A 26,821-nucleotide genomic window follows, 5' to 3' on the forward strand; every position below is an offset into this window, starting at 1 on the left:
ACTTGCTAGAAACCTTGCATATCTACGTTATTTCTTCCATTATCAAACCTTTCATAAAAGTTCAGTGGCTTACAGTATTCTTGACCAGTCCTTTAAAAGCGCGCAGCGTGTCGGTACGATATGGATAAAATTCAAAGCGCAAACGAGACACCGAATTATGACTTTCACGTGAGTGAAAAGCACGAATCGATTGACGCGCGACCCAAATTTTATGACGTGAGCGCCAAAAGCATTTTTACCTAATTGCAAGTAAATTAAACAACATAACGAAAAACCTAATGGCCACGTTTAAGATATATACCTAATTTTCTATACAAAACAAAAAATTAGGAAAATAAGTTTGCTTTTCCTGAGATTGAAAGCAAAATGTGAGCAAAACATGTATTTTTCAAAAAAATAAACTATCGAGAAAAGTTTTACAAATTGTGTATTTTGTATAGTCATAACGAAGCTAACACTTTGAAATATCATTTACCCAAATATCAGGCTCCTAACTTTTCCAGAATCTGAGATCCATCACCATTTGTAACCACCAAATAACATATTGCACACTCTTAATGAGAATGTCGTGAGTTTCATTTGAACGGGAACTACGCGGGTGAATTCGCGGGGGTCGGCTACTACAATTTATATAGATAAAGATATACTCGTATATTTGTGCTCGTAATATCTCGAAGTAGTAGATTTATCACGGCGCTAATCCAGGTCCATATTTCACATTAGTCTGTCCACATTTTAAAGCCGCTGCACCTTGCACCCAGGGGATATTGATACCATAAATCTTTATGAAGTGTTTTATGTAGCTTCTAAAAGATTTTAGCTTGCCCGCTGTTTTGCTGGCTATACGGCCAGTTCTGTTTGTAACTTCAAAATGTATCGAATTTGTAATTTACTAGCAGAAACACGTGGTTTTACCTGCGTAGTTTCCATTCCAATATAGCCTATGTTTATCAGAAATAATGTTTCTAATGGTTAAAAAAATTTTCAAATCGTTCCAGTTTAGTTTTAGAGCCTATTCAATACAAATTCAAAATAAAAGTATGGAAAAGCGAATCAATGCCCGGGATCCGTAGAACATTTTTTACAACTGATTACTATCTAGTTAGTTTTTCGTGAGTAGCTTCTTTATCAACTTTTTTAATTACGAAAATTCTTGACTCTGGTGGCTAACTGAGTAACCAGGATATAAAAAATTCTGAGCGTCAAAACGAGATAATGTGCCTCGCAATTTGTGGGAGCTTTTAAGTTGTATTAGTATTAATTAAGCAACAGTCAAAAAAAACAGCTGGTTAGTAAGAACATTCAATAATCTCGTTATTGATACAAGTTGGGAAGAGGGTAGTTTATTTAAGTTATTATGTAGTTATGTGTTGTGCTAACAACACATTACTACATAATAACTGATTTCTATGTGATTAACGCATGGATTAATTTATTGACATACACACACTCACACATTCCCTCACACACACCACAAACACACATACACACACATACAAACCCACCACCACACACGCATATCCACATAATATATATTGTAATTATTTTGAATTATATAAACTTAGCATTAACTTACCACCTAACTTAACTTTACTACCTAACTTAACTTGTTTGTCACACACTTCATAAACTGTTATATTCTTGTTTCACTACTGTGGAAGAAAGTGATTACCACAATACAGGGAATCCTAGTGTGGAGATCACAGACTTATGTAAATTATTTTTATGTGTACTAGTGAATCAATAAATATTATTATTATTATTATTATTATTATTTCTATTCTATTCTATTCTATCAAAAGCTGTTACTAATCAGTTTTTTTAATGTTTTGTTGAAATTTGTAAGTTGAATTTTTACACAGTTGGGATTTTCGTTATTTTCTTAGATTAATTGAATTTCTATCCCTATATTATAGCAAAGTTTACGCTTACACGAGTAACATGTCACAATTTATTTTTATTCGTAATTATTCTATAATGCTTCCGTGAGTAAATACAATATGTAATCTAATAAGGCAACACGACGCATTATAGCGAAGGTTATGTGCTTAGGAGCTCATTACAGACATGTTTTATGTGACGACCGGCTTCAATAAAAACTATTTAGTGAGGCTTTTTATTTATTTCTACTGCTTTATTTGTATTATCCTTTGTTTTTATGCGACTAGGTAATTTAATATTTGTAATAAATAACTTGTTTTTTATTATTTTTTAAGTATTCATAGTCTTTTTGTCATAGTCTTAGATGGTAAGGGCTTATTAGTACACAAACTACCCAGTAGTAAGTGGCTTTGCTTATCCATCCGAGATCTATTTCCTGATTATTTAAATATAATTCTGATAAGTTTGAAGGCGGTGCTAAACCGGTGTCGTATTAATTTAAGCCGTTTCAAGAGCTACATGAAAGAACACAATCTGAAAAACCTTTATCTTTATGATATTCTGTCATGAGAGCCGTGATAGCTCAGTGGATATGACCTCTGCCTCCGATTCCGGAAGGTGTGGGTTCGAATCCGGTCCGGGGCATGCACCTCCAACTTTTCAGTTGTGTGCATTTAAAGAAATTAAATATCACGTGTCTCAATCGGTGAAGGAAACCATCGTGAGGAAACCTGCACACCAGAGAATTTCTTAATTCTCTGAGTGTGTGAAGTCTGCCAATCCTAACCTCTCTCATTCTGAGAGGAGACTCGAGCTCAGCAGTGAGCCGTATATGGGTTGATAACGATGATGATGATTCTGTTATGGCTTGAATTAGTACATCACCCGGCTAGCTCCACTTTAAACTGATCAGTAGGTAGAACATAATACGATGTTATTTTCGCTTTTTAGTTTAGTCGGTACGTTTTATGTTTTTGAAGTCGGTTGAATTTTTTTTTATTTTATTGTCTACAAGAGAGAAAAATTTGTAGAATGGGCTCTATACGCTGCTCTAATCCGGTTTGGCGGACAACAGAGCTTTAAACTTCGTCTCTGTTACCATTAGTATGATTTGACAAATATGGTTTGCCACTCTGAGGCATAAGAGTGTAAGTTTACCCCTTTAACCCTTTCAAGGTCGGGCTGATATTAATATTTAGCAGTGGTATACACTTTATAGATGAAAATATATACTGCCTACCCTGAGGACAACTTACGAACCCGTATTGGAAATGGAATTTTACAGTTTGTAAATTATCGCATACCCTAGTTAAACACCTTATGCACGCCACTGATAACCTTTATTCAATAGCCCGGCCTAGGAGTTGATCTCAGCATCTAATAATCCATAGTCAGCTTTACAAATGGACTAAGAAGGCTTAGACTTACTATAAACTCATAAATAAACATCGAAGCGTAGTGATTGATAATTGCAAAGTGGCTCGTTTTTTCAAAATGGGTCGCACCAAAACCTTGGATCTGCTAAAAATGAGTCAGTCGCACAAGATTGTATACAAAATTATTAAGATAATAAGCGGATACGTACGTTTTGGTCACGATCCAATTGACAATGATCGGTGCCGCGCGATCCTAGTGATGTCGCATTATCGTGTCGATATTTTTACAAAACATCGACATTAATTATTTATTATATACTTTACTAAAGTTATATTATTATTGATTAAGTAGCTAAGTATTTTTTTTTAAGTTAAAATAAAGTTAAATAAAAGTTAAATAACAATGTTATCGTGGATTATAAAGCACTACGCTTAAGCGGGTAATTATTTATCAGGAATAATTAAAAATATTTAGATTTATTTCCATTAGTGGTTATACCCATATTAGTCTTAAAATTATATAAATTAATTAATTGTTGTAGCTTTATATAAAACTATTATGAAGATAACGATGTGTTTATCAAATAAAGTAACCTATATGTTTCTATTTTAAACGGGACTATTCTCTTTTCTTCTTTAACAAAGTAAAAAGCGTAAGAGTGAAGTCTAAAAATAGTATGAGTATAACAAAAAATACATAGTTAAAAAAGCGGGTAACATACGACATCAAAGATTCCATTCCAACCTCAGAACAAAGCAATTAAAATTTAATGATTTACTGAATAACCTTGTTATATACGATATGAATGTAACACATAAAGATGTTATGATTCTACTAATTAAGTTGACGAGATCTTTATACGATAATAAATAAATAGCGATAAATCCGTCTAATCCCTTCACTATTGCCGACTAACCTTTACTCGACTGTATTTTGCTTTTGCAAGTTTAATCATGCTTCGTGGCCGTTCGTGACGCAACGTTTCGCAAGCCTAATCATTATTTTATCTTACAAATTGTGTTCATGTTGGTACTGACGACTGTCGATATCTCGGTTGTTATCGAGCGTGCCCCGTATCGATAACTGGAGTAATAAATTGTTTATCATCACTAATGTTAAATTTGTAATTGAGGTGCACAGCAAGGACCTTTAAAATTATTTTTTGATCTGAAATTAATTCTCAAGAGTCGATCTTTTCTTACTTACATTACTTACGTCATCAACCCATATTCGGCTCACTGCTGAGCTCGAGTCTCCTCTCAGAATGAGAGGGGTTAGGCCAATAGTCCACCACGCTGGCCCAATGCGGATTGGCAGACTTCACACACGCAGAGAATTGAGATAATTCTCTCGTATGCAGGTTTCCTCACGATGTTTTCCTTCACCGATTGAGACACGTGATATTTAATTTCTTAAAATGCACACAACTGAAAAGTTGGAGGTGCATGCCCCGGACCGGATTCGAACCCACACCCTCCGGAATCGGAAGCAGAGGTCATATCCACTGGGCTATCACAGCTCTTGTCCTCGGTGGTGCAGCGGTTAGTTTGAAATTGTATAATTTGTTCTTAGACAATTTAATAATGATCTGTTGAAGTTTTTCAAACATTGAGAACTTAATGTTAATTAGGTAACTAATATATTATTTCAACAAAATGCGCTGCAAAAAGCTTCTTTAAATATCATTTATTAAAGTATTGATAAAAAGTACTTACCTTTAAAACAAGAAAAACCACAACAAATACCTACCTTTAAAACAAGACAACGAAGGGTTTCAGCTATAAAAGCGTAAAACATAAAATGTTCTTTCACAATAAAATATAATTTATTGCAATCAATATAGCGAATTACGCAACCATTACTCAGAGAGCAAATGACGCGTACTATCATACGATTATTTTATTTTTTATTCGTATGCCTATTGCTGAGCAAAAGGATATACTCCACAGACTGAAGCTCTTCAAACTTTAACATCCAACGGCGATTAGCAAACAACATACTAAAATATAAGGTAACCAATGGAGCAATGGATTTGAAACAGTAGCAAATCTTAATGAATGCAATATTTGATATGAAGTCATAGTAGACGACGTTTTTAACCTGTCGCGACTTGTAAGTCTTAGGCACGTCCGCGCGGTGACCAATAGGTAGAGATTTATATGTGTGAAAGGGTTAAATAAAGCTAATTAGGCAATTTAAAAGCAGTGGAGATATCATTGGATTGAAACATATTTTAGCGATTTTTCACAAAATTACGCAATCAAATTTCGAAAGAATATGTTAAAATATTTTAAGAGGTTAAGTAGAGCTTTTTGTGATAGTGTTTTTCCAAGGACGTGTTACAGCCATGATTATTTTTACCACCAAGCAGAACTGCTATGTCCCAGTAAAGGGCATAGGTATAATTACAGGCACATGAGGATTTACACTGACGCCTCTAGGTGATGAGCACGGGGCGACACTAAGTAGAAAGTGTTTCTTGCCTGCTCTGTAAAGTTTTGTTCTGTTAATTGGCGATGGTTTTCCACTGTCCATCAGGTGGACCATATGCTTAATTCATCAATTATTCATTATTACTATATCTTGAAGTCAAGAGTCCTTCCAACCGCATCCTACCATAGGTTATTTGTTGCTTATCATCAGGCGTTGCTTATCATTGCAGCCAAGAGTTAGTCTGTAGTATAAAATAATCTTGTCATATTTGACCTTTTTGGCGAGATATTCCTCAAGAGTTTCGCGAAAATACCAATATTTACATCATCATCATCATTATAAACAACCCATATTCAGCTCAATGTTGTACACGAGAAAACTCCTCTCGGAATGAGAAGGCTTAGGCTAATAATCCACCACGCTGTCCCAATGCGGATTGGCACACTTCACTCACTAGAATTAAGAAAATTCTTATGTGATATTTAATTTCTAAATAAAAAAGCATGTACCGGCTTAGTTGCGATCCTACGCCCTCCGAATCGAAAGCCGTAGTTGTATCCATTAGGATAACACGGCTCTATCCATGAAATATACTAAATAATAAATTACAGGGGTAACAATGACTAGATGTATAAGATTATTTGAACGTGTTAAATATTTAATTTTGTGAAATATAACACGTTATGCTATCTCTTAATGCGACGGCTTTTATACAACCAGTTCTTAAAGTTATCTTCTAAAGGAAAAATAAAACAACGTCGCTTTTAATCGCATCCCGTCTCGCACGAGGCGGCCATTCTAACTAATGAATCACATTCTGTTTTGATTCTCGTCAATGTGTTGACTGTTGACGTGCTAGAGTTTCCCGGTGATTTTTATGTTGGAACACCATTTTGTTCCAATAACAAATTCGATACTAACACTGAGGTTAACGATTTATAAGTAAAAGAGACGCTGATACTTCGTCCGCAAGAAAATTGGCGTAAATTTTCATCGTAGATAGGGACGTGACCAGTATAGAACATATAATAAGTATAGTATAGTAAGCCATTCTTAAAAGATAGATATTACAACAATGCAAATGAAAAATATTAGATACGCTATAGATATGGATGGCCGGGACCTAAACGATTACGAGGCAGAGGCAGACCACGTTATCATTATGAATTTCACCGGCAAAAACTGTCTACTGAAGGCAAAAAGACCGGTCAAAATGGCAGCACCTGGAGGAGGCCTTCACCAAAAAGGATTTTTCTTTTAAATATAAGGGAAGAAAATAAACATTTTAAAATTATGACTTACTTAAATTAATAAATTAACAAAGTAAAATATTTAACATCTAATTAATTATTAATTGTAAACTGTTAATTACAAGAAATTATTTTTTATTTATTTCTTTATTTATAGATGTGGACCATTGAGGATTTAGACTTTTGTAACAAAAGTCTAAATCAAAGGCTCCATAGTTCAAACTCTATAGTTGACTATCAACCTATAGTAGGAGCAATGACCTGACAAACTTCTAATTTTAAAAATGAAGAAGGTCTGGGTTTACAAGCTCTTAGTCCACAAGTTAACAACTAAAAAAATCATCGTAATTCGGTTAAAGTAAAACAAAGCCGCGCGACATTTCCGTAAAACCGATTTCCCCGTATCCAATAACATTACCTGAATAGAATGAACGAGCCTTGGAGACACTACACACAAGCCCAATTACCAAATTACATGCAAAAGTATTTTACTTCTCTGTTGCCGTGTTATGTTGTGGTATTTGAAGTGGAAATATTAATATGTTTGATATGATATGACATTTTTCTTTGCACACATATAGGACTATAGGTATTAAATAATATACAAATACTTAAGCAAAAAGGATCCTTTCCAGACATCATTGGTAGAATTACTTTTATAAAAATCAAATTATCCTACTTAAATCAAAGGCTTTCTTCTATCATTAGGTGGATCAATGTCATCCAGCGGATGACAGGGAGCCGCTGAATGCAGGCGGCTCAAGATGGTAATAAATAATTAGGTAGCACCCGTATATTTTTATCACAAAATAGCAATAATTAATTTAATTACTCGTATTAAGTACATTTCATTTTAGTTCATTCATTCAGTTCATTTTAGTTTCAAGAAACATTTCATGAAAAATCACGTATCTTCATACCAAAGGAAAAACGGTCTCTTAGGCGAAAACTCTCTGTCGAGTATGTCACTTGATATTTTGTTAAATGTAAATAATTTATGGAGTCGGAGTAAAAGTACGCCTCGTGTGTAGTGATCCGCTCAAAATTTGCAGGATCACGCCATTTTTTATGCAAAAACCACCTGACCACAAACTCACCCAAAAAGACCATTCTTCATATACACAATACCACAACGCATCCTGTGTCAATGACCAAAACTGACTCACCGATGTCCGTTACCAATGAGTAAGAATTAATTAAACCTCGAGAAAACGATAAAATTAACACTCTCCATCTCAATACTTGGTCTATCAGACCCAGTACCTGCGGATAATAATGGAATAAGAATTTAATGGAAAAAATAATATGTTTATTCAAGCAATGAGGCTTTGATTTTGTCAATAGTCAATATTCATTTATTTCAATTCGAAACGTCATTAATATTATAAAATAATGGTGATAATAACTAGTCAAAAAACTTGAAATTAAAATTACGAGGGTTCCAAACGCACCTTGGTACGAGAAGTCTTAGTTTTGAATAAAACATCCAAGAGGTAAACTTCAAAAATTTGGTAGGTTCATTTACAAGCGGCTTTGCTAACCAGAAAATGTTGCGTAAATAAATTATGACTATTGTATAACTATGACTAGTATTTCAAGATTCAGCATTTACTGGATTCGTCTTTTGATTGATCATAGTTTAAATCAACATTTTGAAAAATCAGATCCTGAATGTAATGCACTTTAAAAGTACAATGTAAGTATAAACTTACATTGTAGTTTTATTCATAAAATTATAGGGAGAGAGTTAAAAATAAGTTGACTAAAATACAAAAGAAAATTCCTTCTGAAACCAAACAATCGCAGCATAGCTTACTATAAATTTAATCAGTTAAATAACTATTAAAACACTACGTGGGATAAATTAGCCCAGTAGCAATGAATTAACGATGCAAGAAGGAACGTTCGTTCCTAAGTGTTAATCGATGAAATTGCAGTGGTCCGTCTGACTTTAAGAACAGAGTTTAAAATGACTTCCAAGATTAGGTTACCGTTAGGGTTCAGGACGCTTCGGCGAAAATCGACGATTTAGGATTTGTTTTAGTCGTCGAGTTAAGTATATACAAGAAGACATAATTAATTTTTGTAATCGTAGGTAATCTGCATTTCAATGCTTTGTCGAGATAGCATCAGATGGCGATACGATTGGGCAATTGTTGAGGCTAAAATTTTCCATGACGGTTAAACCTTTTAGAGTTCTTTAAAACATGCAGTGGTAAAATATATCTATATTATTACTATTATGTATCTATGTTAATACAATACTAAACTACTTATTCTGATTTTTCATTTTTGATAACGATTAGTTTTACTGATTATTAAACACAATTTTGTATATTCTAAAAACTTTGTGCCATTTGAGGTTTTTTCCAAATATCTGGCATGGGTGGTATATTTTTTATAAATAAATTATACTTATAAAAATAAGTGGAGTTGTATAAATTATTTATAATTCATATAATTCCACTTAGTTTTTGGTAAAATCGAGACAACCTAATACTTACAAAGTTGTTTTCTTGGCAATGCTGCTTATGGACCCAATGGTCCAGTACTTTGGTCGTAGCAAACATTATAAGTTTTGCTAACTGTAAGCTTGTAGCTTTTTGTTTTTAGTTGATAACTGTTATTTGGAATTATGGTAAGGACAGGTCCATAAAGATGCTCATGACAGGGATCCGAGATAAAAGATTTTATACGTTATTTATGGTGGTGTACGATTGAAAATAATTGGGTTTGGATGTTGCTGATACTAAGAGACGTTTATTTTTAACTGTGTAAGTTGAATATCTGATCATTTAAGTCACTGTTCCTTGATATCATAATGACCTGGAACGATTATTGACTTCTGATAGTAAAACCCCGCATTGGAACAAGGTGGGCCTTAACTTTGTTTTCCTTTACTGTAATATGGCAAGCCTTTCCTTATAATAGGCTAATCATTGAATGTAAAACCTGCATTTCTTGGTTAAATAGAAGGTAAAAAACATGAAGGCTATATATAACAGCAGATAAGAAGGTATAAATTATTATAAAATGTATCAAGCGAGGAATAGTGTTGTGCCTCTATTACCAGCTCACGCTCCGCCATTATATGCCAAGGGCGAGCGATGCGATCTGTCTTATGTCAGCTAATAACATGCTACAACATAAACCCTTTCAAAAGCCGAGATTAGCGATCTTGTGTAAAGCTAATACTTCGTAAATAGAACAGATTTCTGGTTGACAAGTAGCGCTTTATTATGTTTTCTAATCTCTATAATACTAAATTTAGTATTAAATAAATTTAGGTTCATTAAAATAATCTATAGAAAGTATTTATTAGTCAGTTTAAAACTTTGAAAGAGTTAAGAAAGACGCGCACGATGTCGCGGACAACTAACGCAAATGTTTACATAAATAATAATTATCAAATAAAGATGGCACTCTAGACATCTGTCGAGCGTGTCATCGTCCTGGGGAGTCCCTCAGGCATATTGTGTCCGGGTGTTCTCACCTAGCTAACGGCGAATACTTGCACAGGCATAATCAAGTAGCCAAGATAATCCACCAACGGTCCACCACATCAGTACGGCCTTATTGCTTCTGAGATGCTTTACTATAGGTACGACCCAGCGTCAGTTCTTGAAAATAGCAGTGCATTGCTCTACTGGGACCGAACGATCATCACTGATCGATCGGTCAGTGCGTCGTGCAATAATTGTTGATATTACTGTATATTGAAGCGGGCTAACTTTTTAGGAGGGGGATGAAAATGCACACCCCTTTTCGGTTTCTACACGACATCGTATCGGAACGCTAAATCGCTTGGCGGTACGTCTTTGTCGGTAGGGTGGTAACTAGCCACGGTCGAAGCCTCCCACCTGCCAGACCTGGACCAATTAAGAAAATCTCAATCGGCCTAGCCGGGGATCGAAACCAGGACGTCCGTTTTGTAAATCCACCGCGCATACCACTGAGCCATGGAAGTTTGTATTTCTTTAGACAAACTTTAGATGGCGCGCATGTTACATATTTAGGAGAGTGTAACACTTCAACCTTTCTTAAAAGAAATAATAAATCATCATCATCATCATCTTCATCATCATCATCATCATCATCATCATCATCATTAATTAACAGCCGATGGACGTCCACTGCGACTGTCCACATAGGCCCCTTGCATAGACTTCTAAACAAACGGTCTCCAGCGGCTCCCTGCAACCCGCTTGATGTCCTCGGTTCACCTAATGGGGGGTCGGCCAACACTGCGCTTTGCGGTGCAGGGTCACCATTCCAGCACCTTAGCACTCCAACGTCCATCGGCCCTTCGAACTATGTGCCCTGCCCATTGCCACATCAGCTTCGCGACTCGCTGAGCTATATCAGTGACTTTGGCTCTTCTGCGATCTCCTCATTTCTAATTCGACCACGCAGAGAAATCCCAAGCATAGCTCGCTCCATCACCCGCTGAGTGACTCTGAGCCTTTTTATGAGGGCCACAGTCGAGACCTGGTCGCTAACTGTGGCTCTCAAATAATAAACAGTAAACGTAAATTTTTACTTTTACTATTTTTATTTCTTTGAGCTGTGATAGCCCAGTGAATATGCCCTCTGCCTCCGATTCCGGAGGGTGTGGGTTCAAATCCGGTCGGGGGCATGCACCTCCAACTTTTCAGTTGTGTGCATTTTAAGAAATTAAATATCACGTGTCTCAATCGGTGAAGGAAAACATCGTGAGGAAACCTTAACACACGCAGAGAATTTTCATAATCTCTGCGTGTGTGAAGTCTGCCAATCCGCATTGGGCCAGCGTGGTGGACTCATTCTGAGAGGAGACTTGAGCTCAGCAGTGAGCCGAATATGGGTTGATAATGATGATGATGATGATGTAAATTTTTATGACTCAACCCCAGGACCTCGTAATCCAAAACCGCATATCCTAACCACAGCACTAACAAGACAGTTTAATGTAAATAATAATTAATTGCTAAACACCAAGATCGAATTACAAATGCTAACGCAATAACAGCCGATGGATTGTTTTCCCATTATCAGCCGTTAGCACAGTTTCCGCGATGCAGTTATCTTATCGCCAAGGTTGCCCGCATTGCCTGTGGTGAGTTCATCAGGAACATTTCTTTCTTATTAATTAAATTTGCGAGTCGCATAGTTGGCATAGTGCAGTGGGTAGCTTCTGCATCCACGACCGTAGGTTCGATATCTACAAATAGAAAATAGTTATATGATAAGCATGGATACTTTCCCGTGTCTCATTTATTCATTATTACAACGGTACAATATTTCTGTATTTTATTATTTTGTAGGTTGTTGACAATCTAAAACATCAAAAATAACCATGCGTGAGTTTTATTATTAAATCCACTTTGTAGTAGAGTACGTTTTTTTTCCGAAATCAGTACTTTTTGCCCTATAAAACGTATGCAATTTGATAGCTAACGATAACTACTATCAGCTATCAAACCTCACAAGGAATCGCTAAGTACGTATTTACGTAACCTTGTATGTATGCAACTTTAAGCAATGGGCAGGCCACATGTAGTTCGATGAGCCGATGGACGTTGGGGTCCCAAGATGCTGGAATAGCGACCCCGCACCGGAAAACGCAGTGTTGGTCCACTCACATGTCACATGTAAAGTCGGCTGTTAATATAGATGATGATGATGATGATGATGATGATGATTTATTACTTCTAAAAACTTTTCAGTAATATTTCTGAAACCGGAGAAGTTATTGTGTTACACCTCCGTGCCTCGGAAAGCACTTTAGGCCTCTACCTCGGTCATTATCATCTATCTACTCGTATACATATACCTAATACTGGTAATTTATTAATCCAAACATCTGAAAAAGGCTAGGCGGATTTTAACGGTTAAACATACCAAATGGTAGGTTAAAAACATGATATATTTTTTACCGTTATATGATGTATTATAAACATCGTGCAGTTATTATCAGATTTTTTCAATTTGCAATTTGTTCAGTATGTTAAGCCGAGTTGAATTATACGTGTTACACTTTTCAAAACTCACTGTACGAATTACTGGTTATTGAATCTAAAATTTCTATGCCATTACTAAGCAACATAGTACGATTTAGACGAAGAGCCAGTGCAATAATATCGTAAGCGTAAATACACGTATTAAATCAAATCAAATAATCATATGTGTGTATTGATTGTACTTGATTAATGACGACGTATGTCCAGCAGTGAACAAATAGAGGCTGAAGATTGAATGACGGCGTAAATTTAAATTTTATGGACTTCTGCAGGCTTATTCACTGTCTTTGATTTATGCTAGTTGACATATTATACGGAATTGAGATGTAACAAATGTCATCCGGTGCTTACTGGTAGATCATCAAATAGATATCACACAGTATGTGTGATATGCATTTGATGTTTATTTTAATAGGTTGATAATAATGACCAAAATAGTGAATAGACCAGCTGGTCGAGTTTGTTACGATGTCTATGATATTTTCAAAGTGGACAGTGTGTGTCTCTTGTCACTCTTTTTAACAATACTAATTATAAATAAACTACGTAAATGATATACCTACATATAAACTACGTATTATGTTAGAATAAAATAGACAGAGACAATTTAAGGTGGCAGTACTTCTTCAGTGAGATCTTTCAAGTAGAGCTGTAGGTATTTTTTTAATTTTCTATTATTCTAAAAAATATTATTCTTAGTTTTTAACTTTTTTACTAGTTATTAAGTTAGCACTGCAAAAATCCAGGATTAATATACAAATCACCTTTGTGGTACCTGTAAAGTAAAAACTAATATATTAGCATTTCCTTGTGTAAATTTAAAACTACGTAATAATGACGTATAATGTGTTTCCATAGTGAAAACAAATAACACGGAATTTCTATAAATACGCCGCAACTGTTCAAGTGGTTTCTGTGACGCAGATCGTCACAAATTATGTAATTTTCGTACAAAATTGCTCCAATATTTTGACTCAATAGTTAAGTTACGACTTCGACTATTAATTTGCAATTTTAAGGGTTTTGCTTGATTGCATAACTAACATAACGTTGAATTGGACATAATATCTCATCTCCCGTATGGTCTAGTGGCTAGGATACCTGGCTTTCACCCAGGAGGCTCGGGTTCGATTCCCGGTACGGGAAATTGATTTTTTATAATTATTTTTATTGCAGCGAATACAATAACAAAGAGAATATAAAGATAAGTATTATATTAGAAGTGAAAAACAAAACAAGCGCTACTTAGAAGTCAACTTTTTAACCGACTTCTAAAATGGAGGAGGTTCTACGTTCGGCTGTATGTATGTTTTTTTTATTAATATGATGTACTTAGCTGACGTCCAGCGGTTTCACCCGCGTAGTTCTTGTTGGAATACTGGTATATATCCTATGTTCATCAGGGATACTAAAGATGAAAGTTCAAATTGGTTCAGTAGTTCCAGAGCTTCTCTAACGCAAACAAACAAACAACATCCTATCTTTCCTCTTTCTATTAGTGGTATAAATATCCTTATTTATTTACTTCTCAATATATTGTACTTGAGAAGTATTTTATTTTATATTTGCTTTTAAATCACATAAAATATGTCAGTGTTTTTAAGAAACAAATGTGATATTTTGTCGGTTGTTTTGTTGCAGGAATTCATGTTGTGGCCTCCTCGATTATATCGAATATCCAAGTCTAAATTTTAATGGTGTGTATAATTCGTCAAAGATCGTATCGATCTTAATGTAACGGGTGTGCAATAAAACGTAATGGTTTGTGTATTATCTGTGTATTATTGTCTGATGTTAGACAATTACAAGCCAATTATGTGGCCATTGTGTTCTCTAGATTATGGCTCAGGCGATTCAGGGTAATAACATAAACATACAGGCCACGCCTCGTTGCCTTTATTATCATTATGGTTATGATTATTTGCAATAAAACATTATTTATTGTGGCCAATGTTTGAACAGTTGTTGTTTTATAACAGGTGTGTTTTTTGACTAGGATTTTTGTGTAATTTTAATTATTACAAACTGAAAATCAGTACTGTTTATTATACTTAAATTAAAGTAATGAATGAAGTTTAAGTAATTTGACGTTCCGGTAAGATACCTTGTAGAAATCCTACTAATATTATAAACGCGAAAGTTTGTATGGATGTTTGTTACTCTATAACGCCGCTACTACTGAAGCGATTTGGCTGCAATTTGGAATGGAAATAGATTTTACTCTGGATTAACACATAGGCTCCTTTTTATTCCGAAAAAATCCATGGTTTCCTGAGATTTACGAAAACTGATGATTTTGATATGAATATTTGTTACTCTTTCACGCCTCGACTACTGAAATAAATTAGCTGAAATTTGGTATTAAGATATATTATAGCCTGGATTAACACATATACAACTTTTTATCCCGGAAAAATGGTTTCCGAGGAATTTGTGAAAAACTAAATTCCACGCGGGCGTCCGCTAGTTAGTAAATAATTAAGGAAGCAAAGCTAAGTAGGTATTCATAACAGTTAATCAAAAGAGATTTTCACTGTGATGTAGTCTGGTTCATCATATTAGAAATTACTATTAAACGCCATGTGGTTTTACCTGCGTTGTTCCCTTTCCTGTGGGAATACAGTGATAAAATATAGTCTATATTCATCATGGATAATGTAGGATTCCAATGAAAAAATATTTTTAAATCCATCAAGTAGTTTTAGAGTCTATTCAATGCAAACAAACAGAAATAAATAATAATCAAATCTTTCCTCTTTACAATATTAACATAGATAAAATAAAATCTAATCATCGATACATGAACTTACATACAAATAAATCTGAAGTGTTTGCCTTTTCATCATCATCATGTCAGCCGATGGACGTCCACTGCAAGACATATTCCTTTTGTAGGGACTTCCAAACATCACGCCGCCTGCATCCAGCGAATCCCTGCGGCTTGCTTGATGTCGTCAGTCCACCTATTTGCCTTTTATTCCGGGATAATCTCCGAGCACATTTTAGTGGGACTTTCATTAGAAGATAGATGAAGTAATTGAGCAATATAGGATTTCTAAAAACTGAATTACACCCTGACGAAGCCGTGGGTGTCCCGGAATTTATAGTAATTCTCCCCCAAAATAAGTCAACTAATTTTAATATATTTATGACACTTCCATTGCCTGTTATACGTTGATCTAAGAGTTAAAAATTGTTTTACTATACGTTTAAGAAATCTACACGAATATTTGACAACTTTCTCCCATCTCCCGTATGGTCTAGTGGCTAGGATACCTGGCTTTCACCCAGGAGGCTCGGGTTCGATTCCCGGTACGGGAATATTTTTTGATAAATTGTATTTTCTATATTTCTACTTTTGAATAATCGTTTCACATCATATTAGTATTTTTTTATCTATCTCACTCAGTACAGAGTTATAATATTAATTACGAGTATCTACCTACTACAATAAAACTTTTATCTGTGCCATGTATTTAAAACTGTCTTAAAAATCATATATTCGACACATTTTCATATCTCCCGTATGGTCTAGTGGCTAGGATACCTGGCTTTCACCCAGGAGGCTCGGGTTCGATTCCCGGTACGGGAATATTTTTTTAATTTTTTATATTATTAACAATTAAATTATTTCAGAGTTTAGCGTGACCAGCTGGCCTATTCACTATTTTGATCTTTTCAACCTATTAAAATAAACATCAAATCAATTGACAAAATGTCATTTACCTACTGTATGATATCCACCAGTAAGCACCGGATGACATTTTTACATAGAATCTCAATTTCATTGATGTCAACTAGCATACAGTATATGTAGATGATATTGTGTCAATTGATTTGTTGTTTATTTTAATAGGTTTAATAATAAAGACCAAAATAGTGAAAAGCCAGATTGTCAAAAAATATTTATCAGAACTACAGCATATGCAGCAAAAGGTTTTTGATACGTTTCAAAATAGTTCAGTCAAAATAGACATTCACCCTAGCACAAAATCTTACTGCATGTTGAGTTACATCCATCAGAACCACGTCTATTTATTAACCGACTTCAAAAAAAGGAGGAGGCTATCAATTCGATAGATTTTTTTAAGGACAGTTCGACGGCCGGGCGTTGCTCGCTCCTAACCTTCACCTGCGCGACACAAGGTCGCTGGAGCTTCCTCATCTCACCATTTTTTTTAAATTTTTTTTACCGTCCAAACGAAAAGATTTACATTATTTAAGTACATAGTTAAAATCTTCGAACAGTGCGTGTTGCCAGTGATGACCAGTTCCGAAACTTGGTCGCTAGCTATAGGCCTTATGAGAAGGCTCAGTCACTCAGCGGGCGATTGAACGAGCTATGCTCGGAGTATCTCTGCGTGATCGAATCAGAAATGAGGAGATCCGCAGAAGAACCAAAGTCACCGACACAGCTCAACGAATCGCGAAGATGAAGTGGCAATGCGCGGGGAACATAGTTCAAAAAGCCGATGGACGTTGGGGTCTGAAGGTGCTGGAATGGCGACCCCGCCCTAAAAATTCAAAATTCATTTATTTCAAGTAGGCTCAGTTTACAAGCACTTTTGACACGTCAGTTGACTATTTGTAAAGATTCTACCACCGGTTCGGAAGGCAGGTTCTGCTGAGAAGATACCGGCAAGAAACTCAACAGTTGCTCTTTTGAAAAAGTCATACAGTATTACAATTTACATTTGATAACAATTAAATTACAATTTCTTATAGTTTTATTTCCTGTGTGAAGGTAGAAGCTGATCCAATGGCCTCCAAGCACCTTTGTCGTTAAGGAACTCATCAATAGTGTAGTAACCTCGACTACAAAGCGCAGTGTTGGTCGACCCCCCCACCAGGTGGACTGACGACAGTATAATATAATAAATAATGTGGCACCATAATATATATAAGTCCATACTCCAGTCATTAGACATTCTCCCTTACTGGAAATCTTACAGGCCTGCCACACACATTAGGAATGGCATGGGAAGTAGCGAGGAAAGTAAGCAGACAAGTAGTGAGGCTACGTTACATAGAGCACTTAGGCAGTGCTTGTAGACAGACAGGTCATCATCGCGGCAGCGCGAGGAGCAGTAAAAGCAGCACGAGGAACAATCTGGCAGTTACTACAGTTTGAGTCACATCCATCAGTTCGTCGGTCGCTTGCAAATCACCCGCGCGATACAAGTCACTGCAGCTTCCTCGTCTTGGACATAGTCAAGACAGTTATGTTAGTGGGTGCAACGGTAGTCCAATGGGCGGGAATCGAAACCACGAACACTCAAACTTGAGTCTTGAGTGGGATAGTTCGACGACCGGGCGTTGCTCGCTCGCAACCTTCACCGTAACGACACAAGGTCGCTGCTGCTTCCGACACGTCGCAACTTTAGTCACAATGTCAGAAGGCGCGTGACTTTAATTGATAATAGTGATGGGAAGATAATCTCAAACAGACAAACGTATTGACCTGTCGACAATGTCGATTTAGTTTTATGAGCTTCATTCGATTTCATGCGAATGCATGCCAGTTCAAGGACTTTGTGTTTCAAAGATTTTAAAATTAGCAATCTAATACAAGACAAAGCCCTGTCTGTCTGTCTATTTGAAACACAGAATATAGAACGCTAAAACTAACGCTTTAGCAATTATACTTCCGTGGTTTAAAAGACTATTGAATAGATTCTCATGCGATTTACCAATAAATAGAATAAATTATGAAAAAGGTTTCGGTGTAATTTCGCCCAAACTATATGCTACCATACACATTATCTATGGCATAACCATATGGCACTCCATATGGAGTAACCAGAGAGAGACTTTTCAAACTGCGTGCTGAAGCCGGTGCGTGCTCAGCCCACAAAAAAAAAGTCACGCGTCTCCTTGACATCCGCATGTACAAACTTTTTTCATAATTTGTATTTCAAAATTTAACACTAACAACGAGAGAAAAAGACGCAAAGCGTTATTTAAAGGATTTTTTGGGAATTAATGGGATTAATAAAATGAGCATAGAAAGTTATACTTAAAAGATAAATATTATACCATCGTGGACTTTTTTGAAGGTCTACTAAAGACATAGTCATAGCATAGCATAGTCCACCACCATGCATGTTTTTATTTGATTGATTGCGTTATATTATTTAGCAAATGTGTATTGCAACGCACTAGTGTAGAATTATTTATAAGAGGTTCTTGAACTTTGTTGCCATGTCTTTGTAAAAGATAGTTTGATTGGTTCAGAGGACTAATTACTGGTGTGAATTACGGAAAAGCGCAAAAACTAATGACCTCACCGCTATAGAGCCTTTATAATGGTTGGTATATTTAGAATATATTTCACTACTTTTTTAACGCAAATTTATATATTAAAAGATACTACTGGTAGAACCGATATAATTCACGTAACTATTGTGAACGTATTCATAAGTTAAAATAATAGAATGATTTCGTATCGAATATTTATTTATTATTATTTGAATAGTTATTTATATTATAATCACTGTTTTTAAATAAAACGACATAACAACTAATGTAACTAAATTTTATCTTTGCTTTTGAGGTAGATACTTTTTTCTGTAATCTAGATAGGTAATACGAAAACTATCAAGTATATACTATACTTGATAGTTTTCGTATTACCTATAATATATATATATAGTAGTAAGAGTATGTATGTGGATTCGGATCAGTAAGAGACATGTTCTTACTGGATATAAAGCTTTAGTTTATAACAAAGTTATGATAAACCATAATAACCAACCATAAACCAAGACAAATTACTATTTAAACATAAATAGTAATTTGTATTATACTATTTTCGATTTTAGTATTTTTAAAATTTGTTCTAGTAGATATAGAATTATATATATAATTACATAATTTGGAGAATTATTTTATTGCTGGATGCTAACTTTATAATGAATAAAGTTTTTAGTTACTTTTAGTAATCATTTTCATCTTTACATTTATCTGTACCATCCTTAATTCAGTCACTAATCTAATCACTCTTTTTTTTAATTTTTCCACATATTCACAATTTACATCAAATTATATATATTTGAATCAAAGAAAAACAGATATATAGTTTTGACCTTGTATAACCGTTTGTTTCAGTCGGATTATTTTTCTATTTAAGCCTCAGCATTTTACTTCTTATGTACAAACGTATTTAAATTAAACAATCCCCAAGAGTACATAAAAACATTTCAACAAAACCAAAAACCTGTATTTCGATGTCCCGGCGGAGGTCCTGGTTGATTTAATTATCACAGAGCGTGTACTACTTTGTGAGCACTTGTATTAACTAATGAATGAATAAATTTAGCCACCAGCTCCTAAACTATAGCTTGGCAAGTTCGTTAATGACACTCTCATGATATGCGGGTGACGGGGGAGAAAGACTGTGCGGGTGTGAAGTCGTGCGCGCGGGTATGAAGTCGTGCGCGCGGGGCATAGCGACCACCCGCCCGGTCCGCACGAACCATTGGAAGTGTTACGAACGAATTTGCCAAGCTATAGCAGTAGTTTGAGTAAAATAATACTTTAAGCACTCTATGATAGAGTCGATAATCAGAAATTGTAGCAAAAATTTCATTTCTCGGTTATTTTCCTCGTTTTTTTCTATTTGGCAAAGTAGGTAAGTGTGTTTTTTGTGAAATGTAGGTATTATTACGTTAGTTACTCTAATGGGAGTGCTGATGCGACCTTGGCAGTTAGAAAGGTCAGTGGCGTTTGAAGAAAAACCTATTTTTGATCGCTGTTAGGTAATAATGTAATCTAGAGTTACAAATTTGTTTCTTCGACGATGAATGTCTCCGAAATAAAAAGTAAGCGTCATTTCCTTAAGATAACCATGTTTTTGTTACTACCAGACTATTTCTAATAGCCTTCTACAGGGCCATTAAAAATAGGAGGGGCCCTTCTTATAGAAGGGCGCTAGGCTGCTCTAACTTTTGATTTCAAGAAAGAGGTCCTGAATTCTAGCTCCGGCTGGGTCGATTGAGGTTGTCTTAATTGGTCTAGGTCTGGCTTGGGAGGATGAGGAGGAGGAATGGAAAGCTTCGGCCGTGGCTACCGATAAAAGACGAACCACCAAGCGATTTAGTGTTCCGGAACGATGTCGTGTATAAACCGAAAGGAGTGTGGATTTCATCCTACACCCAACAAGTTAGTCCGCTTCCATCTTAGATTGTACCATCACTTACCATCAGGTGCGATTGTAGTCAAGGGCTTGTAAAGAATAAAAAATAAATAATAAAGCCGCTACAGTCCTATCTCCGTAATTGACCGTACTTACTTATGGTAGCTCTACCTGACTGACTGACTACCTGAGCCAGGATTCTAACCTAGGACTTCGTGATCCGAATCCACACACATACATACATTTACTGGACTAATGAGGCAATTAACCAAGTTGATAGCATGAAACGTTAAATAGATGCCAGTTGATGTAGGCTTGAGCATTTATTTAAAACAGAACATCGAACATTCGCCGTTTACTGAACAACTAGCCGATCCATGCGTAGAGCCAAATATTGCTACGAACATCTTGAGAATTCTAGCGAACGCTCTATTCGATGCTCGTCAGAAGATATTCTTCATGAAGTTATCAGACTTGACTGCGTGCTAGAATGCTCGCCAGAACGCTCGATACGAGTAGTATGCTTGCTAAAATGTTCACGTATTTTTCTGTGATGTAACATTCTCACTAATGCTCATTACAAGCGATTAGTCAAATCTATCAGCACCTTTATGTTCTGTTTACCTTGCAATAAACGTGCTCTCTGGGACAAGGGGGTCTTTCTGTAATTACACCGATTTCCTACTTCTAGAGTGCTATTGAGCATTTCTTGGCTAAAAGATACCCACACCAATAGCCCAAGTCATATCAAACCCTGGTCTTCATTATCCGTAGCTATTTCTAACTACTGATTCAAAAAGGCAGCGACACTAATTAGATTGATGATAATGAGATGCCGAAAAGAAATATCAAAAGTCTGATTTTAGCGTGTAAATTAACACAAATCTTTGAAGTTTTTTCGGTTTTGGCAGATCGCTGACTTTTTTGTCTCCTCTTATTCTAGGTATTATTACGTCAGTAGCTTCTGGTGGGATGGTTCCAAATACTGGCTCTTGTTAGACCAAGAGCTTACAATATCCAGATTTACCTCATTTTATGAAAGCTCAAAATTTGTCAGTCTACCATAGGTAATACTGCAGTCAATTATGGAATTTGCAACGTGGAGGCTTTGGAAAATACTCAGGTTTCAAGGATGCAGATCCAGAATTGTTCAAGTTACCATTAACAAACCATATTCGGGTCGCTGTTGAGCACGAGTCTCCACTCAGGATGAGTATATGAGAGGTGTGTGAAGTCTACCAAGCCGCTATGGGCCAGCGTGGTGGACCTAAGCCTAACCCCTCTCATTCTGAAAGGTTGATAATGATGATATGGAATTAAATAAAGCTTTATTATTATTAGTTATGTTGGAAAGTTGACAAACATTCTCCCTTCATAAAATGGAGTATGTCTGGCCATTACCTTGTAGAAATGAAGATCAATGTTTTCCATCGTAATACTATTCTGACGGCATCTGTGGCGCAGTGGTATGCGCGGTGGACTTACAAGACGAAGGTTCTGGTTTTGTGGACTATGCGAAAGCCTTCGACTCGGTGGAAACCCGGGCTGATCGGGTGGAAATCAGGGAGATGTAATCTCTTTAAAAGTATTTACCGCCGCTTTGGACGTCTTTAAGCTTCTGGACTGGGACGGACTAGGCATCAACATTAATGGCGAAAACATCACTCAACTGCGGTTCGCGGATGATATAGTCATCATGGCAGAGACTCTGGAAGACCTGAGACCTCATCAGAGTTTCTCAACAGGTGGGCCTGAAAATGAACATGGCCATAACGAAAATAAGTTGTATAACTATTAATTAAGCAACCGTAAAAAAAACATCTGGTTATTAACCACTTTTGGTAAACTCCCTCCCTCCTCCCAATTAGTATCAATAACGAGGTTATTAAAAGTTACTAACCAGCTGAAAAAATCTTGGATTGATTCTGCTCAAAACTGATTCAACAATATTGGAAAATGTAACAGACAATTTTTATTCATATTAATAACATTAGCAAGTACATACAACAAATAGGTAAGACTTTTCTAAATTAGGTAAGTCATTAACTTTTTGTTGTTATGTTAGCTTATTAGTCGGCTCAGAACTATTAGCTTTGCTGGGCATTCGGTGAACTAAGTGACCTGTACCTTCATAAGGTCAATGGTTTTAGGGGTAATGACCATCTGAAGTCTGAAGTTATATAAGAGGGCAACTGGGTTACGCGTCTTATCAAATGAGTCATCATTAAGAATCCTCATTGAGCTCACTGTTGAGGACGAGCCTCTCAGAATGAGAGGGGTTAATAATAGACTAATAGTCCACCAAGCTGGCCTATTGCGGATTGGTAGACTTCACACCCGTAGAAAATTAAGAAAATTTTCAGGTTTGACGAATTTTTTTTTTCACCTTTTGGGACACGTGATTTTTAATTTTATAAAATATCTGGTGGTGCATGCCCGGATTGGATTCGAACCTACGCCCTTCGATTTGAAGATTCACTGGGACATCACTGCTCAAGTCACATTTTTATGTCTATCTATATTCTAGATTATTGTATGACGTCAGCTGACGTCGGTTCAGCCTTGGCAATTGGCTCCCAAATGCCGAGTCACCTTCACCTTGGTGCGCGAGGTCAGTACCCGGGGGCGACGACCGGCGAGCGAGCTGTCAGCTAGAACTAGACTCCGCTTCAGCCAGTATGTTACACTTTACACTTACGTGGCTTTAATGATGGATTAATTGATTATTGTTAATCTTATATATTACACTAGCGGACTTTAGCGGACGCCCGCGACTTCGTCCGCGTGGAATTTAGTTTTTCACAAATCCCTCGGGAACCATGGATTTTTCTGAGATAAAAAGTAGCCTATGTGTTAATCCAGGCTATAATATATCTTAACACGTTGAGTGCGAAACCAGGTCAAAAAGACCTGGTTCGTATCTCGCTTGCAGTGCTGACGAAGAAAATTGTAGACCTCTCTATCTTGCGAAAGACATAACTTTAATTTGGTTCGGTGGACGAAAGAGATGGATGTATATTTAAGATGTAGATATTAGAGTCCAATGGTGTACCTACCTTAATACCAGGTTTTTTTTAATCTTCACTTCTGGTTCACTTCACACTGATGGTTTCACTTGCATTGTTGTTTCATCATCATTAACAAAACATATTCGACTCACTGTTGAGTAGGTTTCTCCTCTCAGAATGACACCTATATTAGTCTATTCGTTAGTTAGATTAATAGTCTAATGGGGGGCTAATAGTCCACCTTGCTGGCCCAATTCGGGTTGGCTAAGAACGTTCTCAGGTATGCAGTTTTCCTCACGATGTTGTTCCTTCACCGTTTGAGACACGTGATATTTAATATCTAAAAAGGCACAACTGAAAAGTACATTCCCTGGACCGGATTCAAACCTACGCCTTCCGAATCTCAGGTAGGGGTTATAATTGTCTTTTGCGCTATCACGGCTCCAGCAATACATTCATTAACTCGTGTACAAAACTTAATTGGTCTTGCAGTTTCCGAGTTTTGCAGTTACAGATGGACTCAATGACACACGAGGGATCCTATAAGGATTCCGTTTTTCCCTTTTGAGTAACCTACGGAACCCTAAAAACAGGAAAATACAATTTGATTGAAATAAATTATTACAATGAACTTCACGTATAACCACAGAGCCAGTAATCTAGTTGTGTGGTCATTTTAATGCCGGCAATAACATCAATTGGATTCTCGGAAAAATTATCGAAGCTACACAACGCGGGTGCATATTTAAATGAAAACGGTGAAGCCGCAAAGCGAAATGACAAATTACTGTTGACGGCCTTTGTAACCCGTCCCTTTGATGTTACAATGTGTTCTTTACAAACCTCTTCGGCGCATGTTAGGGCGAAACCTGCAGTGCGGTAATAGGATGACTCTTTTGTCGCGGCGATTAAATGACGACTGTCGCGGCGGCAAAATGACTACTGTCACAGCGTTGAATTGAAAGCTTCTGCAGGCAGGTTTGCATGAGTAGAAAAATACTGTAACTCGTCATCGACATGGTTACGTGGCGTGTTAACCTGACCTGACTTTAAGGTCATAATTTTAACTTTTCACTTCTGTCGACGATAGGTACTCATGACTGCTTTGTGTTTTTAGTAGTAGTTTTTATTAGTAGCGCAAAGGCTTTACACTCGAAGTCAAACTGCTTTCCGAAAGTAGAAAGAATATATTTGTACTTAATTAAATTCGCGTTTGGTTATAAGTCTAATGAATAAATAAATGATTTTGTTAACGTGATTTGTCGGAATATAACCGATTACTCTATAAATGATACGTGATTTATAATCATGAGCTTGTTTAACAATAGAACGTAAAGCTAAATTAATAGTATATTGTATGGGTTTAAGTTTGATTTATTATAGCATAATAAAAACAATAATGTAGCGACAAAGTTTACGCAAAATTTGAGAAATATGTAAGCTTGAACGCTTGAAAATTATATATTTATTTATTAAGGATAAATATCCACAGTTGTAGAAAAGTATACCTACCAATGTAAAAATAAGTATAGTTTATATTTAAAAAAATAATACGATTTAAGTATTTACTCACTTCACGTGGTAATGTGGTCTTGTCCTTATTATGGTCCACTATTATCTACTCTTCAAAGATTTTCAGGTACTGTGATCTCTAATTGTAGTGCCATAAGGTTCAGATTTCCTCATAGTAATTTTTGAAGTACTCTCAAGTTTTCCGCGAATTTTCGGAATGATTTTTCTTATTTCACCTGCCAACGATACGGTTCATACCCATTGATATGTTATTTCGGGATATAAAGTTAGTTGTACAAAAATTTATCAGATAATACGTTATTTATAAATTATTTTTTAATAGTTATGTGGTTTTTGATGTAAAAATATAATTTTAATTAGTGATATTGACAAATTTGTAATTTTCCAAATAAAATAATTTAATCATGAATTTTTATTTTACCAATAGGATATACTAATAATAGGATTATCATGCACGAGGCTTTAAAATTTTCTGTTCCCATCAATACGTTGGTTCGTTTTTTGTCTTGTTAATAACTTGTAAACCACGAAAAGTATGTATGTGGTTATGTAGAACTGAGTTATTCCTAGCATTAGTGATTTTCTCAAAACAATAATTGTTGGCCCGCTATAGGGAAGTTTGTAGTATTACAACCCCGTGCCTTGCTCTCAAGGTCAAGCTCATAAACATAATATGATACTGATCGTTACAAAATCAAAAATTATCACCGTAAGCCTGCATACCCGCATTGCAGCAGTGTGGTGGGTCTGAACTCCATATCATCTCTCCTATAAGGCAGGAGGCCTGGCCTTGTCAGTCGTTACAATAGCTGATAATGAAGATGACGATGAAGTATATTTTATTTCACTATATCTTTGGGTATAATATCAATGGTTTCCTTGATCTTTTGAAGTGGCAAGCGCTCTTTCAGGAGCAGGTTAACAATGATTGATTTAAGGTAAGAAAAACAAACGGGAAGGTTCAATTTCAATTAACCGGACCCTTTGTACTAACATTGATAAGGGCCGTCGGATGATTAGGTTTTTCTAAGCTCAATCTTTACTTTGGTCAAACACGGATATTGTACAGAAATTTTGTTCAATTATTATTAAATACACATAATATTGGTAGATTTTGGGGTTCCAAGGTGGAATGGCGACCCTAAAGTGGAAAAAGCACTGTTGATCGAGCCCCCACTGGATGGACCGACGGCATCAAGCATGTTG

The 26,821-nt window shown here is 36.0% G+C and overlaps 3 non-coding genes across 3 annotated transcripts; all 3 read left to right on the forward strand.

Moving 5' to 3' along the window:
• Window positions 1-14,014: 14,014 nt before the first annotated feature.
• On the forward strand, window positions 14,015-14,086 carry Trnae-uuc (transfer RNA glutamic acid (anticodon UUC)). The gene has a single exon. It is a non-coding gene; the product is annotated as a tRNA-Glu (tRNA).
• A 2,103-nt stretch (window positions 14,087-16,189) lies between these two features.
• Trnae-uuc (transfer RNA glutamic acid (anticodon UUC)) lies at window positions 16,190-16,261 on the forward strand. The gene has a single exon. It is a non-coding gene; the product is annotated as a tRNA-Glu (tRNA).
• Window positions 16,262-16,460: 199 nt separating this feature from the next.
• Window positions 16,461-16,532, forward strand: Trnae-uuc (transfer RNA glutamic acid (anticodon UUC)). Its single transcript has one exon. It is a non-coding gene; the product is annotated as a tRNA-Glu (tRNA).
• The last annotated feature ends 10,289 nt before the right edge of the window (window positions 16,533-26,821 follow it).

This window comes from Bicyclus anynana, chromosome 20 (assembly GCF_947172395.1).
Source record: "Bicyclus anynana chromosome 20, ilBicAnyn1.1, whole genome shotgun sequence".
In the NCBI taxonomy this organism is placed as follows: Eukaryota; Metazoa; Arthropoda; class Insecta; order Lepidoptera; family Nymphalidae; genus Bicyclus; species Bicyclus anynana.